The sequence below is a fragment of the Chionomys nivalis genome, chromosome 20, assembly GCF_950005125.1.
Source record: "Chionomys nivalis chromosome 20, mChiNiv1.1, whole genome shotgun sequence".
Lineage (NCBI taxonomy): Eukaryota > Metazoa > Chordata > Mammalia > Rodentia > Cricetidae > Chionomys > Chionomys nivalis.
The window spans coordinates 52,346,935-52,367,693 of record NC_080105.1 but is presented as its reverse complement, the minus strand read 5'-3'; the positions used below and the strand labels follow the sequence as shown (position 1 = coordinate 52,367,693).

Sequence of the window (20,759 nt, the reverse complement as noted above, 5' to 3'; positions counted from 1 at the left end):
AATAATACAAAATATAGAATAAAGTCAACTTGAGATGCCAAACAGCTAGAGAGATGTCCTGTTGCTCTTGACAGTGGTAGTGTTTTATTTATATAGACCAGAACCTGCCTTCCAAATGAATCCCTAGACCCTCAACTCCCGTATGGATAGTTTTCAGCCTGACAATTAGATAGTATCCTTCTAGATTTTTTTTTTTAGCATCTCAGACCTTAGTCCATAATGAATTAATTATTCTAATGACTACCTAAACTCACTAGTGTGTTCAATAACTGGAAAGGAGTACTCTGCTGACTAGCTGTTTGTCAATCAAATATATGTTAACTAATTGTTTCCTCTAAAGAAATGAACAGTATATGTCAATAGGAGATTTTCTTGACTTGCTAACACCTGAGAATACTGGGAAAGTTTACCCACAAGTTCATTACTAACATGACTAATAAATATTCTTCATCATAGTTGGTCATCTTATTTAGAATGAAAAACACCTGCCTTGTGACTGACAGTCCAAGGAGGGGGGTGGAGAGAGGCAAGAGATGGATACAGAATCTAGAAGATCTCTACTCTATTAAGAGTTGTGTGAAATAATACAGACATGGTGAGAAGTCACCCCAGCAATCTGGCAGCACCTGAGGTACCTGGATCAGGAAGAGATGAATATCCCAAACAGTGGGCATTTTGGCTTTGTAATGAGGCTTGGTGGTTTGATGTCCTCTGAGTGACAGACAGTTCAACAAGTTCACAGTTGTTAAAATCAAAATGTCCTTTTGGGACATCTATGTGATATAGTCACATAGAAGCTGAAGAAAGCCATTCATTTGACGGTAGGTTTTTGCCAAACACTAAGGACTAGGGAGCTCATCATAAATAAGTACTGAGATTATTCCTAGGAAGGTCAGACATCGCAAAGAAAAAATACACAACAAGCAACTGAATAGAAGTGAGCCATTCCTAACAGAGGAGAGCATTTTGAGTTTCATTGACACAAATAGTCTGTCTTTACCAAGTTACCTCATCCCCTAAAACATTCTCTACAGTCTTTGCGCTATGGTCCTGGACCCAGCCAAGAAGTGGCTCATTAGAGCTATGGTCAGTCTTCATGGTTCTGCTCAGGAAGTAGTTATTCATTTTCTCCATGTTCTGGGCCTGAGCTGCCATCCATCCATGTTCATAATGATGGACAAGGGACTTGGCTGTCACAAGGTGGTGTTGGAGTGTCCTTGTTACCTCATTCCCCCCGCCCCCCATCATCTGTGGACATCATAAGCCAAACACATCAGTGACTGGGGTTTGGTATTTTCCGATCATTCACTGTAAACATAAGGCTTCCTGTGATAGCCTTTTCTCACGGGACTGGAATATGTTTATTTTCATAGATCTCATGGATAGTTATTAACAGTGTATAATCTTAAACTTAATATTGGTATTTTTCAAAGTTGCTAGAAAACAAATCAATATACCCAATAATTTATTTTTATTTCATCATTAGTTTGTCATCTATTACAGAGATTCATGTGCTGCTTCAAGGACATTTATCCTGACTCCATGTTTCTTGTTTGTGGATATTTTTCCTGTTGTCCCAGGACCCTCTCCTGTTTAAATGCCAAGAAGGGGGCCTGGATGAAAACACCTAAAGGGGAAAACCACACAAGTCCTCTTATCCTGTCTGTGCAAGTGATGGTGCTTCTGTCTGCTGAGGGCAGGATTCCACAGTCAGTTGTGATTTCATATATGAGTTAGAACAAAGGAATCAAGCAGCTTACTGTCTTTACAAAAGAAAATATTGAGGTCAGGGCCTCACTCATTGAATAGTAGCACTTCATTGAGTAAGGCATTAAAGATAATCTCCGAGGCCCCAAAATGTGTCGGTGTCACAGGAAGTAAGGAAAACATAGACTCTTGGATTAATTTGATCAAGAGTGAGCCTAAATTTGTTGGTTACTCATCTATCTGTATAATCTATATGGTATGTGTGTGTGTGTGTGTATGTGTGTCCAAAAAGGGCTTTATACTGTATTTACTGACCAGCATTTAAAACATGGTATGGGTAAGGGATTAAGGCTTCTCTTTTTCTTAATGTTTATTCATTTTTAATTTTCATGGATGGTTGTTTTGTCTCCCAGTATGTGAGTGCAGGGCTTATATGCAGTGCTCGCAGAGACCTGAAGAGGGCACCAGATACCTTAGAGTTGGCATTAGAGGTAGCTGTTAACCACTATGTGGCTACTGAGAATCCAATCTAGGTCCTCTGGAAGAGTAGCCAGTGCTTTCAACTGCTGAGTTAACTCTCTGGCTCTGTGCGGTTCTTTACAGAATTCTTTAACAGAGTTTCATAAAGTAAGAAATTTTACTGACTTCAACTGACTCAGAATAGTAAAGAACACTACAAAGAGATGTGATCACTTGATCATGTTGTCTGTCTATCTATCTATCTATCTATCTATCTATCTATCTATCTATCTATCATCAATCACTGTCTCAAGATACCTACCTACATATGTGTATGTGTGGGTGCATACGTGTGTGTGTGTGTGTGTGTGTGTGTGTGTTTGCATGCATGTGTGGGGCTGTGGGTGGGTGTGGTATATGCTGGTGTCTTAAGGTTGCTTTCTACCTACTGGCTATTTTCAACAAATGATTATACACACATTCACCATCTGGGTCGGGGAAACAAAAGAGTACATGATTTAAGATTAAAGCCATGCATTGACCTTTGCTTGTAAAAGCTGCTTGCATGAGAAATCCAAGGCATGACAAGTTTGGCTATGTTGTTCTCTTAAAGGCAGATTAAACTTAAACAGACTGAGCACACAGGAGGACAGCCACTTATGTGCAAAGCTTCAAATGATCTGAAAGGATATTAGCTGTGCCAGGTGATCTGTTGAAAGTTCAGCCTTTTGAGGGTCAGGAGATGTTTTCATGAAAAATACATCACTATACAACACTTTCATTACTGTCTGTCTGGTGTAGAGGGAATGGCAAAGTTGTCAGTGTTTAACAAACTCCAACAGAAAGGACTCCTCCAAGGAGCAATGCTACATAGTAACCCAGTGAAGAGGTGAAGAAGATGGCCTAAGCACTGGCACCCCCAAATTAACACGCATCTAGTTGAGAAGGGAGAGAATGGTTCTGCCTTCAACCACACACATGCCAAGGTCTGGGCATAATGGAGCCAGTCTAGAACAAACTGGATTGCTTAAGGACTGTCTTCTCTAGAATGCACTGTAAGACACAGAGAGACCCAGCCCTCTTGGCTGCCTTTCCTAAAAATAAAAAGTCCCAGTAAGGTAGTGTTGGTGCATACCTTTAATTCTAGAACTCTAGAGGCAGAGGCTGGCTGATTTCTGAGTTTGAGGTCAGTCTGGTCTACAGAGCAAGTTCCAGGACAGCCAGGGTACAGAGAGAATCCCTGTCTTGGGAAACCACAAAAATAAAAGAGAGAGAGAGAGAGAGAGAGAGAGAGAGAGAGAGAGAGAGAGAGAGAGAGAGAGAGGGAGGGAGGGAGGGAGGGAGGGAGGGAGGGAGGGAGGGAGGGAGGGAGGAGAAGGAAGGAAGGAAGGAAGGAAGGAAAAAAGGAAGGAAGGAAGGGAGAGAGGATAAAGGAAGGAAGGAAAAAAGGAAGGAAGGAAGGAAGGAAGGAAGGAAGGAAGGAAGGAAGGAAGGAAGGAAGGAAGGGTGGGCCCAGTCCCTTGGCCACCTTCCCTAAGAATAAGAGTCCTGGAAGTGCAATGGGGAAGAAAGGGATTCAGACAGAATCGACAGCAGCTCTGTCTGCTATCCTCTGCCTTGTGATAAACCCAATATAGAAGGGTTCCTTCCCTCCAGTGATGAGCTTTCTGTCGAGGACTTCCTTACTCACAGGAGTCTCTGGATGGAGCCATGGTTACTAACAAGGCAATGGAGAAACAGGAGATTGTCTTGCCCACCTCTAGAATTGTGGGTGAAATAATCATCTGCCCACCATTCTCCGAGTCTTTGCTCATGCTAGGCACTGGTAACGGTGTTTCTGCAGATCAGACTGGCTTTTCTTTGGACACTTTTCAGTTGTCCATCTCTAGAATGCCCCCTTGTCTGCTGTAAAGGTCAGTTTAATGGTCACCTTCCCATAACCTAGAACCACCTGAGAGAGGGACCCATGAGAGACACAGTTGAGATTGTCTCACGCTGAGAAACCGTCTATACTGGTACGGTTCGTGGATGTGTGTGGGATTGTCTCACGCTGAGAAACCGTCTATACTGGTACGGGTCATGGATGTGTGTGGGACTGTCTCATTCTCCTTAGTTGCCTCGGGAAGACACAGCCCACTGTAGGCAGCACCCTGTCTAGGCAGGGGCCAGGCACACATATGAGGAGAGACCATAACTGAGCACAAGTAAGTGGGCAAGTGACCACATGTTCATTCATATCCCTCTGCTTCTGACTGGATATGATATGAGATGTGACTGGATCCTGCCGCCTTGCCTTTTCTGCTGTCAAGGACTGTGATCTGGATTTGTAAGCAAATCCTTTCTCTCATGGTTTCTTTCTGTAGGAATATTTGATCAGAACAATTGAAATGGAACTAGATTATCCCCTTGTTGTTGATCCCCATCCATCGTTCCATGTGCCACAGAGCCCACCCCTCTTCTCTCTGCAGTCTTCACAGCATCCGTGGCTGTACAGGAGAGTTCTGCTTTCTACATTGTTGCCTAGTTGCATTTTTTTTGCTTCCAGGGACCATGGATGTGAGAGTGTGCTAGATATGCCCCTGTAACTTCATAGATGCCACAACGTGCAGCAGATTGCCTTGCACGTGACAACTAGTCACTAGAACTCTCCAAATAAATGTGCTAAGTATTATTTAATCCATTGACTTGACAGACAACACATTTGATGAATTCCTAAATTGACTAGGAAAAAATCTTACCATTAAAGATTTCTTCCATGAGGTGGTGGTAATTGTCATTTTCAACGTAATTATGGCCAGAAGGGAAATGTACTTCATTAGTGAACATTAACAGCTCTGCAGTTTGACTTTGTGCTATTTGTATTATGAGCATTTTTATTCTTTTCAGTCTGAAAATATATAGCAGTGTGCTTTGACTTGGGGAAGGGTTAAGATGGAGGGGTGATATAAAAGATTGAGAAAGACAAGGGTCAAGAGGTCAATCAAACTGTCTACGTTCGAAGTTCCAAGAAGGAAACTCTCTGTGTTTGTGTGTGTGTGTGTGAGAGAGAGAGACAGAGACAGAGGCAGAGACAGAGAGAAAGGGAGAGAGAGAGAGAGAGAGAGAGAGAGAGAGAGAGAGAGAGAGAGAGAGAGGGAGAGGGAGAGGGAGAGGGAGAGGGAGAGGGAGAGGAGAGAGAGAGAGAGAGAGAGAGAGAGAGAGAGAGAGAGAGAAAGGGAGAGAGAGAGACTCTTTTAACCACTACTAACACAGCATGGACTTAGAAGACCAGGGTGATGCTGGGGAATTAAAGGGCTTGCTGCATAAGTCTAATGACTTGATTTCAAACCTCACCATCTATATTAAAAACCCAGTATGACTATCACCCTAGTGTGGCAGTTAGCATCAGGTGAATCCTTGGAGAAGCCCAGTCGTTCATTTTGAAACAGTGAGTGGGTAAGACAACTAAACCTATACGAACAGGCACCCAGTGGGTACAGCAATACTGAGTGTCATCCAGAGGGCTTTGATTTTAATCTAAGATGAACAACTGAGGGACACAGGAAAAAAAGAAAGAAAAAAGTCTTTGGAGAATTAAGTGTATATTTTTGGAAGATGTGGTTCACGGTGCCATGCTTTAGAAAAAGCAACAAGCTGGATGGTGGTGCATACCTTTAATCCAGCACTCAGGAGGCAGAGGCAGGTGGAGCTCTGGGAGTTTGAGGCCAGCTTGGTCCACAGAGCTAGTGCCAGGACAGCCTCCAAAGCTACACACAGAGAAACCCTGTCTTGAAAAACCACAGAGAGAGAGAGAGAGAGAGAGAGAGAGAGAGAGAGCAACAGCATGCAAAGCCTGTATCACTATTCTTCCTAAATCAAAGCATAGACACTTCAATTGTGCCCACACAATGAATCCACTTCTGAAATGGGATACTTCCAATGACTACAAAGAACACACCTCATCCAGGTACATTTAAATCCCTGAGAAATCCTGAGTTTGTAACAGTGAAGACAGAAAAGGCAACCGCTCACTCAGTTAGGTTAGAGCACCCTCTAAATGATAGGATATGCAGAGAGGAGCCCCCGCCATGCACACTGTCCCTGCGGTGAAACTCCCTACTATAGAATAATGACATTCCATCCAAATTAACATGTTTTTTTTTTTACATATTACAACGGTGATCTGAATTCACAGTGTCTAGCTTGCATATAATACCACATCAAAAGTTAGATGCTAAAGTTTATATACAATAAAACACACACAATAAAACATCACAGTTCTGTTGAGAACTGCTTTTGCAAAATTTGTAGCCTAAATCCTTATTTCAAACACTAAATGACTGGGGGAAATGACAGCTGATTTCTCTGTATTTTATCTTTTCTTCTTTCCCCTCCACAGACAACTTATTTTCTGAAAATCAATCTCATTGTAACGAGATACTTACTGGAGGAAAGTAATCTGACTGTCCCCAGGAGACGTCGCAGATACAATTGAGGACAGGCAGCCTCGAAGCTACCTCCTCTGCTACAGGAATGTGGCATGCTCTCATAGTGGAGGAGCAAGAGTGTAGGTGACATTAGCATTGGTTGTTAACACATAGAAATAAGTGAAGGGAAGATATGCAAAGACTGAACAACTTCATTCGAAGGTTTTCTTCCCTTCCTCCTTTCTTGGCCTCCATCTGCCCTCTGCATTCCAATCAAAATTAGACAGATGACAGGGTTGTCCTCCCCCCTGCCCCCTCTCAATATGGACCTTGAACTCTTAGAGCAAGAAGACAAGAGACATAGTGGCAAGGGATGCAAAGTACACTCTGTTTTCAGAGGAAACATTTGCCTTGTCTCAGGATGTGTTGATTGCGAACACGACTTTGGAGGGCGTGGCTAACAAGCTTGCTTTGCCGGTAGCACCCCTTTGCAACACTACACCATTTCAGTTCTGGTTAATGTGGGAAGTAAATGTTATTATTACAAATCTATCCTGAAGAAATGAAACTTTACCCCATTCAGTTGCTGAACGCTAAAAAGGACTGAAGCAGCTTGACTACAAATCCCAGCTCATTTCTGTATATGTAAAAATAATGTTGAGTCTTTGAGGGTTAGAATGGTGGTGTGTTTCGTGCATTCATGTTGTAACCCCACCTTGTGTATCAGTGAAGAAATGCTGCCTTTGTGTTCTGTGGAGAACAACAATAAGACTAACTGTGAGTTAGCAACACATAGACGGGGCCGATGCTGTTACTCACGAACGCTCTCTGCATCTAGAGCCTTAAATCCTATATTCTCTCACAAGCTATAAGATCCAAAACAAACTCAACTGCTTCTCTGCAACAGCGAAGTCACTCTTGGCTCCATCATCAGGCAGGGCTGGGCTGTGAGGGGCTCGTTTTGTTTGCAGTGCTGTCTGGCATCTCCCTGTTACCCAATCTCCTTTCCTTACCCGTAGCCATCATTACCTAGTACTTGGTGCAGCATCAATACACTAGGGCTTCCACTTCTAGCAAAAATGTTTAGACTGAACATTTCAAAGGAAGATCATCACAATTACTTCAAAAGAAATAGCAATAGGTATACTAGGTGGGGAGAATGTAAAAATAAACCAAAATAGACTTGAACGAACAGCTGGGGACTAGGTTGAAGGTACAAAGCAGAGTCTATGAATGACAGAGGCTTAGTCACAGAAGGGCAAGGTCTTGTTTAATGAAGCTAAAAAAAGCAAATTTGGAAGAAGCTGAGGAGAATTTTGGGAACTATTTGTTATTCTGTGCAACCGTGTTACATAGATTCTATTTTCTCCTCTTTTTTTTTTTTTTTTTTGGCTGGCCTCATCCAATATTCTTTCCTAGGTCCTGTTATGTCTTTGAGTCATACCAAATAAAAACAGACAAAGTACTAATCCTACAGTATGAGGGTTAGGGACACTCATTTTTGATCCTTGAATAAATAAGGCAAAATGAATTTTAATGGATTTATTCTGTGAAATTGTTCCACGAAGTGCAGTTAAATTTAGATTATTTCCAAAAAGCTCACTAACATGTATGTGTTGCCTTGTATGCATGAAAGACCTGTTTTTCAGTTCAGGGGCTTATAGAGTTGAAAAAGAATTCAAATATAACTTGCTACATTATTTATCTCAGTATTAATTGGTTTGAAATTGCTTTAATAGTGGATATTATAAAACAAATTAAGTGCAGTAATAAAGTCAATACAAAATCTGCCTCTGTACAAATACTTTAAGTAGCCATGACCTTTAAGAAGTGCTTTTGATAACTCCCTCTTTTGATAGCCACAACAGTATAGCAATCACTGATGGCTTCAGAAAGCTACAGGTGTTTTAAGAAAGAAGCTTTTTATTTTCTATTACAGAACAATCTGTTTCATTATAGCACTATGTAGACTATGACAATTTTATAATCTGCTTTATTAAATTAGCTTTAATTGATTTTATCTAAATCAAGTCCATATGGATCTCTCATGCTACAATTACCTCATGCCATTGTGCTAAATCACAACTAAATTTAAACACTTTTTTTTTTGAAATTCACATCCACAGCTGACTATTTAACATCCCAAGATTCATTTGCCCAAACCTTGTTTATATAACATTTTACAAACCTGTCAATGCTTTACAAAATGGCACTTGGGGACTTAAGTGAGTATCCCTGGTTGAGACTCTAGAACAGGCATCTGTTCTTCAATGGAATTGTTTCAGCTGCTGTCCTGAGCAGAATAAGCTCGACATTTAAACCCAATTGTTCATCATCAGCTGCTTTCCTAGGCATGGCAGTCTGATAGCCCCTTTTGCCGGCAGGTCGCATTTCTGTAGCGGAATGACCCATCAAGACGCCACTGCTTCTGCCTTCATCAATTAAGGAAAGACCACTGTGACACAGAACTCTCCTCGAATATCACTGATGCATAGAGTCCACCAGGGTCTCGGGTGACTGTCTGGCCATTCCTTCTATCCCTTAGCAAACATAGTCTTCTTTGATGGCCTCGTGGTAGCAGCCCTTTCATTTTGTAAGACATGCCCCTTTTTAATTATGTATATTTCTCCTATGAGCTTGAACTTGCCTCCCCTAACAGGCAATGCACTGAACAAAGGAGATGCTGTCTATGCTTTCTCCTCAGAGAACCTCCAGTCTGACTTCTGAGTGAACGACATCACTAGAGCTGAGTGCATTGGGGATGGTGTCGGAAAGTTCTCAAACCTTCAACGGCATATGCTAAGTATGAAAAATAACAGGGATAAAATTATGCTAAGCTGAACATTCTCCCCTACAGCGCATTAAAAATATAAATGATAGCTAATACTAGTATTTATAGTTTGGAGATTAAGACTAATCTAAAAACACATAATAAAGTGTCACAAGGAGATTCTAAAATAAAAACAAATTGCTAATGTATATATAGTCACACACAAAATGAAAGTATGCTTGGTCCTTAAAGATAAGGGGCCTAAGTGCCTTTTTATACCAAGGAGGGGATGAGAGCAAAATCCTTATTATATTTAAAACCCAAATAAGTTTTATACCTTTTAACATCTACTGATGTAAACAGTTCTTAGCGGTAGAATAAAGTGACTGATGCATTTTGTAGGAATTGATAACAAAAATAATGCCAGACATCCTTTAGAGAATATAGGGGACGGATAAGATATTCAACAGCAATTATTTTCCTGCTCACGGGGAACAGTGGGATTGCTGTAGCAAACTCGATACGCCTTAAAGAAACCTCCTGACTTCAGGGACCCTGAAGGCTCTCACATGGTCTCCACCTATGTATTTCCATCACATCTGGCTTCTGTAGGGGCCCTTGTCTAGTGTCTCTGTCTCATTCTCATTCTTAGTGAAAACAAGCAAGAACTCTGTCCAGACAACCAATGTGAGTTTCTTCTTGGTGTCCATTTCTAGTGCCCAGAAACAAATTATTATTGGCCAAGTGCAAAAAAACTTTATATGTCTAAGAAAGCTAGTTTATTTTTTCTAAATTTCTCAAATATTGTCTCCACCTTGACTGGTGGATGGAGTGCATTTTAATTGCATGTAAAAAGTCTGTCATAGACTTCCTTTCCTGTTTTAGAGCCTGATTTTTTGTTTTGTTTTGGTTTTCAAGACAGGGTTTCTCTGTGTAGGCCTGTTAGTCTTGGAACTCTGTAGACCAGGATGATCTCAAACCCGCAGACATCCTCCTGCTTCTGCCTCCTGAGTAAAGGATTAAAGGCATGCACATTACCTCACTTGAGACAGTGATTTCAATCTGACCAAAATGTAATGCTTTTGAGATTAAACAGTAGAGATTTGAATACATACAAGTGAAGAGTGTCATAAAAGAACCCTTACAACAGATTTTCAAAAAGTAACAAATCACAAATAATGATTCATTAGGATTGAAATCTGACGTCTGTGAGTCACTCATGTGGGAACTTCCCAGGCTTTCCTTAGCCTGCCTCTACACCATGTGGTCATCATTAGTAAGCCCGGCCCAGCCAAGAATCACCTACCCTCACGAGTAGCCAGAATAGAAGGGGCAGATGTGCACGATTTCTCAATTTGGATTCCTAACTTACCCTTCTCTTAGAATAACAATCCAGTTCTAAGATATATGCTTGTGTGTACAAATAGAGATAGCTATGTGCACATAGCTATACATTAGAACCTTCCAAAACCAGTCATTGGAACATTTCACGCAAGGATGATGGACTTCCCTGAATTATAATTTTGCAGTAGAGAATCCACTCCAGTTAACAGTAGGATAAACTGTACTCAGAGCTCAATCTTCACCCTCAACACAAGCTATCCAAAAAATGACATGCGTTACACCCGTGCTTCATTTTAATGTGGAACACAGAGATGCAAATGAAAGCTAAGTCGTGTGTCTGGTACACTCAATGGGGAGCAAGGACATCAAGGAAAGGTCTCTGAGTTTGACTAGAGCTCAGCAAATGTCACCTACTCAGTCCAGTCCTGGAAGAAAACTTTATCCACCCCTCACGTGTGTCAATGCTATAATGTCTAGTGTCCCAATGGAAATGACTCACAATGGCTGCCAATCTTAATAGCCAAATGATGCATCTAACCTAATTACCTGTAGTGTTGCCAGTCATCTTGGTTTAGTGTGCTTGCTGAGATGGGATCATGTGCCAAGGTTTTCTTCCATGGGGCAACCTCACTCATGCTGATTGAAGCAAGCCTAACCTCCTGCCACCAACGACCACCTCATACAATTCTTCCTCCTCCATGTCTCACATGTCTTCTGGCCCACCCTCCATCCTTACCCATCACCTAATATCATACTCACTTTTCCTGTCTTCTAGATTTTGAGACTTTACCCACACTTAGACCAGTTTACATATATATATATATACACACATTACAGGCTAGGGTTGGCATATGAGGGAGAGTATCTTTTATTTCTTTTATTTTGTCTGAGTTTGGGTTACTTCACTAAATACTATTTTCCAGATCCATCCATTTTCCCCGAAACTTTCATTTCTTTGCATTATGAATCAAAACCATGAACGTTTGCCTCTGACCATTCCCAATTAGGTTGTTCATCCTTGATTTCCCAACCTGTAATCTTGCCACCCATTATTTTTAGCTCATTACATTATTCTCCTTTCGTTCAATAGAATCTAAGAAATAGAAACCAACAAGAGCTTACATCAGCCTTGTCTCATTGATGCCTACTGCAGCAATGCCCTTGAGGATCTGGCTTTGGTCCTACAGACTTTCACAGCGTCACGGCCTCCTAGCACATAGCCCCAGGTTCCAAGAATCCCGTTTCATCTCTAAGTGGGAGAAAGCAGTATTACATCAAGAGAGGAGTACCACCAGCAGAGAATAGAACAGTGTGACATGAGAAATACCCCAACACCAGAGTAAAACCCTTTATGCATGCAAATGCCAGGATAGCTTTACAATCAGCTCACACACTATCAATGCAATTCAACCCAAGGTTATCAACTCTCAGATATGATTTACTATATTTTTCTTACCATTCAGTTTCTATGATTCTATTTATTCAGATCTCACTGTCACAACAATGAATTACTAAGTTAGTAATGTGACTTTTTAACATAAAATCTTAGATTTGGTTTTTTAGTTTTAGCAGGATTTTTAGTTTTTCTTCTATAATTCACATATATTTCTAACTAGAGTTTACGCAAATACATTTCAAGATTTCTTGCTTATAGAGTGCCGTAGGAAATCCTACAGCCAGTAACCTTTAAGTTACCCACCCAATTGGGCGTGACCTCTTATACTATAAATGCCAATGTGAAGCAAGCATTCCCTCTCTCTTCTGGCTGTGGGATTCGGTCGCTGTTCCCTGTGATCTATGAGCAGAGGACTGTGATCTATGAGTTTATCCCTAACTAAATAACCCTTTATTATACTCATTTCTGAGCTAGTGTAGGATTTCTTTTCAGCGTCCATCTTCAATAGAGGATATTTTTAAAGCATTTAATCTGGTGGGGCGATGTCGGTTCCATAGTGACCTGGTTGGACTTCAGCTTTGCACTGGCCAACTTATTACATCTGAGTGGATAGCATTCGCCCTATACTAGACGACATCAGTGTCCTACTGACTGGATGATATTAGACATTATACTGCTTGAGAGACATTTGTCTTATATTAATGGGGTGACATTAGCCCCTATATAACCATTAAATTTCATTACACTGGAAGCTTCATGGTCTACAGATTTTCTTGCCAGGAATTTGAATGCATCACCATACTATGAATATCAGTTTTAATGGTCAGTCCAGGAGGAAGCTAGCTCTTTCCAAATGTGGCCAGTTATATCCGGTTACCAAGTTTTACAGAAGAAGAAAGTGAGAGGTGCTGATTGAATACAGGCTCACACTTGAGGCTTTAGAAATGTTCACTTTTGTGCAGGAAGCTAAGCTGCTTAGGTATCACTGTAGGGAGTTGGGTACAGGTGTTTACTGAGCACCTATACTAGACGACATCAGAACAGGAGTCGATGAAGTGGGAAAAGACAGAGCCTGGGTGTCTGGATTAAATGCATCTGCATAGGCACTGTCATAAAGCTTTCTGCTCAGTATTATTCCAAACAATCCAGAATGCCGTGAAGCATCTCCATTCTTCTACGGTGTCACCTGAACCACAGGCCAATGACTGGTGTGACCATCTAAGCCACAAAGCCATCTTGAAGATGGAGGTCAAAACACTGGAGATGTTTGTTGGATATTTTATTTCAAATTGACTGCCCTAAAGACTTCACTCAGAATTAGTCAGCTGACACACACACGTGGTTTTCCCAGGTCTCTTGTGGATTTCTATGGTTTATTTCTCTAATAACCCTAGTTGATTTTTACAGCATGTATTTAGCATTTATATGATTAGCACTTCATATTTAGTATATATTTAGTGTTATATAGTAAATTTACATATTTAGATGATAAACAATGCATATTTTTATAAATTGGCTAATGCCACTAATAACCCTAGTCTGTTATTACCAGTTCAGTAGTTGGAGGCAACCCCAAGTTGGAGGGAAGATGCCAACAGGGACAATGGGGAGTTTGGCACAGTCCTCACAAACTAGAACATGAGGCCACATTTTTATTTCCTTTATCTTTCTACCAGGTGTCCCTCTCAAAGAGTTAACCAGAAAAATAGGACTCATATAAAGGCGAGGGAGGTTCTGTGTGTGCACTGTTGGTATTCCCAGGGATTTCAGTGCTTGCCAGTAGCACAGCTAGTAGACTCTGCTAAGTGGGCCCCCATTAGTTGCCTGCAGATTAGCTAAATGTATAGAAACACTTGTCCAGTATGAATTTAAGGAAGCTGTATTCCAGTTCATTCTAGTTCCTGGGTGGTAATGGCATCTATGCTATCTTTGGTTCAGCCTAGTATGGCTCACATCGCTATTATTGGGAAGATGCAGGTCTCTAAGATGATAGTGCACATAAAGAAGAGGCATGGCCAAACTTTTAGGTCCTTATGTGCTCAAGCTGAAAATGGACAGAGGCAACACATGTTCCTAGCAGTCCTCCAGAGGATCCCTATGTCGTCACACGTCACACCTATCTCCAATCTAACAAACACAGTCGGGAATGCTTCACAATGCCCCTCCTCCTCAACCCAACCATTTCACTAGGAAGGCGGCTGCAGTAGAGAAAGGTGAGAACGCATTTATTCATGCCATGAACAAAGATGTAATCCCAAGTTCCTGTCAATCAATATGTACTCCAAACCAGTAGCCCCTTCGTGTAAAGTTATGATCTGAAAGAATGGCAAGGGACTGTCATCATGGCGGCTAGTCTATGCAGCTGTGTTAAACAGTTCAGAGAAACCAAGCCACTTGTCTTGAGCATTTGAAACAGATTGTGAGGCCACAGAATATGGGCATTTACATGAAAGAGAAAGATGATGGGTGTGGTTCAAGCAGAGGGAGTGGCAGTTGAACGGGTAAGCATGGCTCATGTTGGTGGCAGAATATGCAGATCCACTGAAACCACATGGACGAGACTGGGAATGGCAGCGTGTGAAAGCCAGTGCCATCTCATGGAGGCCCTTCATCCCTAAATTTTTATTATTTCTTGTCAGTGTTCCACTGTCACAAGACCATAGCAGGGTCACCATGACCATACTTGACTTCTCTTCACCTCGGAAGTCTCTGTAAATGCCTCCTCCTGTAGCCTCATTTCTCTGGAATCCTCACGTTGCTGGGTGTGTTTCATTTTATGCCCCTATATATGTTTGGCATTTTGATAGCTCCTCATTTCATCAGCAGCTGGAGGTCTGAGTCCACACCTTATTCTGTAAACATCCAGTATTCCGTACCCTGGGCCAGCTAGCAGCTTTGTACCCTGGGAACAGATACCCTATTTTGCACTGTACACACAGGAGGTGGCTTTAGGATATAATCTGGCCCCTAATATTGAGTGAGTTGAGGTTGGCTCACTTCAACAAAGGATTGTCAGCCTTTTTCTGTTCTAGGAAGTAGGAAATCACCCACTGTTGCTGGTGGGTTTAAAAAAAGGAGACAGTGCCTATTCAAGCTTCTACTTCAATGTTGAAATAGTGGCCAAGATTCTTAATAGTTGAGTTATTAGAGATGGTGCTTGTTTACACACAGTAGAAAGAGCAGCATTGGAAGCCAGAGCTCTGAGCTCTCTGGCTCTTAGTTCCTCACTTGGTGTAGATGGGGTACAAGTCCTAGAGAACCTCAGATACACTGGTGGACAAAGGTCAGAAATCTCAGGAACAGTACAGCAACAGAGCCAACCAACATAAATCATATCTTCTTCTGTGATAGACTTTGGAATGTCTTTGTCTTCTTTGCTGCTCTAATGCCAGACACCATGCCTAAGGTTTAAGATTTTGACAAAATGATAATAAATCTTCTAATGGTAACAACAAACATTGGCATTATTATGAGAAAAAAGGTACACTTTCTTTTCCCAATCCACTTCTTCCAGGAAAATTCAGGAAGTGTCCTGCCCCAAAGTTTATCTACAGGAAGTGAGCCAGATAGAATGCACTGAGTGTCTGATAAGCCTCTCCCTCTCTCTGAGAGACTGGCTGGGCTGTCAGCTAGCAGCCAATCAACAACCACAAGACTGGAGTCCAAAACAATTTGAACTCCCTACTTCTTTTACCACGCAAATTGTATGACCCTGATCAATCCTGGCTCTTACTCAGAGGGGTTGACTTGAGGGCAGTATCATCTTCTAAACCAGGTGTGGAAAGAGTTGGCTGAGGCAGTCAACTGCAACGTGGTGAGTTAGCCATGAAGCATCTAGTTCATGAAACCTTCACAAAGTCCTTTCCTCTAGTACTCCGGGAGCAATTCCCTACTGCTCGGAGAGCTGTGTTTCCCAGCATCATAGTCTCCCAACCTCTCGGTTCATTGTCACATGCAGCAATAGACTTTCCATACTTTACAAATTTCCATAATTTCCAAAGAGGGATGTAAGGTACCCCAATTTGGGGGTAGAACCAAAACACCCAATAGGAACCTTGAGACCAGGATGCTCACATGACACCAAGCTGGCGAAGGGTCGTTGGGAACACAGAGGCAGTCACTTCACTCATGATTGGTGATTGCACGGTGTGGAAAGTCACAGCTTGTCAAGGCACACCTCCCAGACCCAGCCCATGCCACTTGCATACCCTTACAAATTGGCTCAGCATTTTGTGGAATATTTTATATTTTATCATTACTACATCAAAGGGTAAAATTCTTACACATCTTGGTCATGGGGCACAGCTGGTCAGGGAAACCACATTTGTTATCTCTTGACTGCTGGACCCTGCTGCTTAGCTTCCTCGCCTCAGCCCGGGCAGCCTCCTCCTGCACCACTACGTGAGGCATTTTGATGGCACATAAATTTGATGAATTTGTAAAGTTTGCTTACTTGCCTGATAGAGAGGGCCAAAATTGGGTTCATGCCAGGTGTGTTAGGTTTATGGGAGAACACATAAAGGACCAGGTGGAAGGAAAAAAAAAAAAAAGAAATGGACACTTGTTGGTACCGTCAAAGCACGATTGTGAAGATAAGACTATTCCTCTGCTTCCATTATTTCTCGGAATTTCAAGGTCTGTCTTTCTTGGAGTGCAGAGCCTCCTAGATTTAAGGACATTTGCTCTCCTAATGGCATTAGTCTAAAAAATCAGTTCATGTGCAACAGCCTCTTTCTAGAATGCCTTTTAGTACACCCATGTGCAAAATTTAGCCCATTTCTAACTGGTAAGAATAAGAAAAAAAAATGATTCTGGCAATGGCAACTGAGTCCCAATCTGCCACAGTGTATAAGAGGGATCAAGAGAAGGTTTCACATTTCTTGGTTATCATAACAGTTGTTTATTGCAATACAAACTTTTTATTTCCAAAAGGGCACATTGTCCCTAGCAGAGCATCTCTGGAGAGAGGCGGCCCTGCAGATCCAGTATTTACCATGCTATGCACAGCAGGGGTGAGGTCTTTGCACAGCCAGAGAAAAGAACAGTAGAGTCATTCTCAGGTTCCCATTTCAGAGTTAATGTGTACTATGTCAGCTTCTCTGGGGAGTACCTCCGCCCTCTCTTTCAGGATTCTGTGTGACAGGTGAAAGACCACTTAGAGTAGGGTGAACCCCGCTAAATAAATGAAACTCATTGCAGTTCTAAAGAACATAACTCCCATCATGAATTTAAAACTGGGATGTTTTATTTTTGTGTTCTTTTTTTCCTAGAAAATTTCAAGGTTAAGAATGTTCTCATTAGCAAAATTCTCTCATTTCTGAATGTAGAAGCATGTGGTAAACATTCAGATAGGCCAAGTATGTCAATTACAGTCAATTTATAACTCTTTAAGGTAGATGTTTTGTTTATTATGTCCCAGGTACTATGTTACATTTATCTCCTTATGAAAAGACATTGACAAAGGAATCAAAGATAGGAATAGCCACAGCTGTTTTATAACAATCATTCAGCCCCGATAATCAGAAACACATATCCCAAATAGTTTTGGAAATGACTCAAACATGCAGGATAATATTAACCCAACATTTTTCAGTGCTGTATCTTTCTCCTTGGCTGTGATATGCAGTTCACTTAGTTGGTTATTTCTTCTCTGGATCACTCATTATTGACTGCGTGGCACCAAGGGTTTGAACCCATCTGACATCTCTACATCTCATACGAAGGCCCTACTCAGAAGGTGGCATGCTCCAATGTTGTTTTCTTATGATGGAATTGTGTTCATAAGCCATGAGGCACCATACTCATGCCATGGCTATACGGGAGTATAGAGCTGACTCCCACCATCTTTACTGATGGCATCTTGGAGAATCAATGCACAGCAGCAATGGAACCCATGGCAGCAGGCACGCTCTTAACTAGGTTGACTTGCTACAAAGGAGAAAAGTGATGGTTGGTTTAATAGGTCTGACGGAATGCTCATTGGAAAAACAGGTTCTCATATCTCCTTTCACATTTTGTAAGGAGATGGAAATCCAACAAGATTTGCTAAGGGTTTTATCTCCTGCAACTCATGTTGGGACCTGAGATCCAGTGATAGCCTCAAGAGATGGACTCTTAGGAGTTAACAGGGCCTGGGTGCTTGGCCTTGAGAACGGGATTTATATATACCTTTATCAATGTTTAACAGTGGCCATTCCCTCTTTGGCTTTCTAAGTCTTCTGCATATGAGGACTTAACATCGTCCCCTGGTAGGGAACAAATCAACAACCTGATATCTTGGAAGTGAAATATATGAGTTCTCAAAGACTTCCCAGCCTTACGTGTGGGAGCAGTACTTCCCTGGTCTCTGGTGTTTGTTAAATCAACAGGTGCAGATAAAGATAGAAATTGTCATAGCAAAGCTTCAAGACATCGTCAGAAACTACAGTCTTCTCAGATCCATGCCTTTGGAAGGTTCTCTCCCTCACTGTGAGCCTTTCAACAGTGAATATTGTGTACTGACAGGGTATAGGTTCTGTATGTATGCCATCAATGACTGCCGTTTTCTCCCCAGCTGGGTAGACCATCTCTCCCTTGGTCGTCCAGCTACTGTCTTGTGCACACTGTCTGGAATCACAGGAAGACTGCAAATACAGAAGCCCCACCCCCTGTCAACTAGTAGAAAGAAGCTGAAGGACTGGCCAACAGCCAGGTACTTATGCTACCAGTGTAATGGGTCAACTAAGCCTAAGTTAATAGGTTGTGTTCCAGCCATGATTCTACTGCATGCACATCACAAACTCTTTGCCACACAAGCATACTAAGCCATTGCTGAACTCAGAATTTACAGTGATTGAGAAAGGATGGGCATTTACCCTTGGGTGCCTCTGTGAAGTTGCTATGCAACAAAAGATAATTTGAAATGACAGAAAAGTCCTGGACAAGGTGGGAGTCATATTGACCCAGTTGAACAAAACATTGTATAACAGCTGATGTTTGCACACTCTTCAAGAACAAAGGACAATAGTGACTAAAATCAACACGCTAAGGCCATGAAACAAAACTCATGGAAACACTGGATGGAAGCCCTAAAGGACAGAGTCTCTGACCACAGTGAAAAATCCGTGACAATAGTGTCTCAAATGTTTAGAAATGAAAAAGAGCAGTGCAAAAATCAACAATAGATAAAATAAGCAATGAGAAGGAAAGGAAAAATTGAAAGTGAATGATTGTAAACTTAACATCTGTTAAAATTCATGTTTTTCTTTAAAGTGATGCCCATATCCTTAAATGCTCATCCATAAATATACAAATAGGTTAGTTGAGGTTTTGCCTCAGGAAGTAGGTGGGTAAAAAGAAATGAAATGTATTATAAGAAAATGGAGGCTTTAGGAGTTGGCTGAGTACTTATAAGTACTTACAGAGGACTTTGTTCAAGTCCCAGCATCCACATAGCAACTCACAACACATCTTTATCCTTTCCTGGCATCCCTGGAGAAACTCAAGCACATGCTACACATATATATGTAACAAACATACGTACACATAAATAAGCGAACCTTAAAACTAAAATAACAACATGGAAGGACTTAATTAACATATTATCATGAATTAATTTAAAAGAAAATTGAGAAAGTATTAAAAGTCTAAAGATGTGTCCCTGGGAAAATGAAATAAGCAAACATTGGCTGGGCCAAACAAGAAAAGAAGAGACACAGAAAATAGCGAATAAAATAAGACATGCCCCCACTGATCATTAGCCATTGAGCAAATATATAAAATTGCCATAAAGGAAATTTTGCCCAAAATTAACAGGTTAGAGAAAATGAGCAAAGTGGTAGAAAATGACAATTTACCAGAAATTTAACACATGGCTAAACAGAATCTCTAATACATCCCTGTAGGCAAGGGGAATCGGATTCTGTTGCTCCAAGTCCTCTTGGGTAAGAAACTAAGAGGCTGTGGCTTCACTGCCCAAATTATATCAAATACTTAAGCCCAACAACATAAAATTTTCCTATAGTTTTGCATAAAAATAGAGGAAAGGAAAATATTTCCCAGTTAGATTGTGACACTGCCATAATTTAATAGGAAACCTGTCAAAGACATCGCAAAATGATTTAATATAAAGAAGCAAACAGAGAGAAAACGAAATTAAAGACCATTTTTTTTTTTGGTTATGAACACAGAAACAACAAAAAGCCTTTAACAATACTCAATAAATTGAGCTCACATAGGAGGAACAGTGGGTGTCCTTTGGCTTTGAATACAGAGCTCAGAGTTAGCATTTTTTTTTTAATAAAAACAAAAGGAATAGTAATAGACAAGGGAAGGATGCAACTTTTGTTAGGTTTCCCAACACCTCCTCTGTTAGTTTTATAATATAGATCGGTGATCCTTGACTTTGAGAGGACATTTCCTTTTGCACAACAATAAAACAAAAATTAGGAAACCATGAGCTTAACTGGGGGAAAATAGACAATAGATGTTGGTTTTTAAAACAAAAAAGGAAACTGAAAGTGTTGGGGAAAGCAACGTTTTGGACCCATGTAGGTTTTCAGTGATTTAAGTTCCTATATTGAGCCATTTTCATGTCCTGAGAATTTATGCTTCAGTCTTTCATAGGACTAACTGCTCTTCATGAACCACCTCACACGAGTAACACACCAGGTGCACCATGGGAAGGCAGCTCTATCTA

General features: G+C 41.1%; 1 protein-coding gene across 2 annotated transcripts in view; it reads right to left on the bottom strand.

Moving 5' to 3' along the window:
* Positions 1-20,759, bottom strand: part of Csmd1 (CUB and Sushi multiple domains 1) — a 1,398,492-nt gene that overhangs the window by 684,104 nt on the left and 693,629 nt on the right. The gene's annotated exons all lie outside the window — the stretch shown is intronic.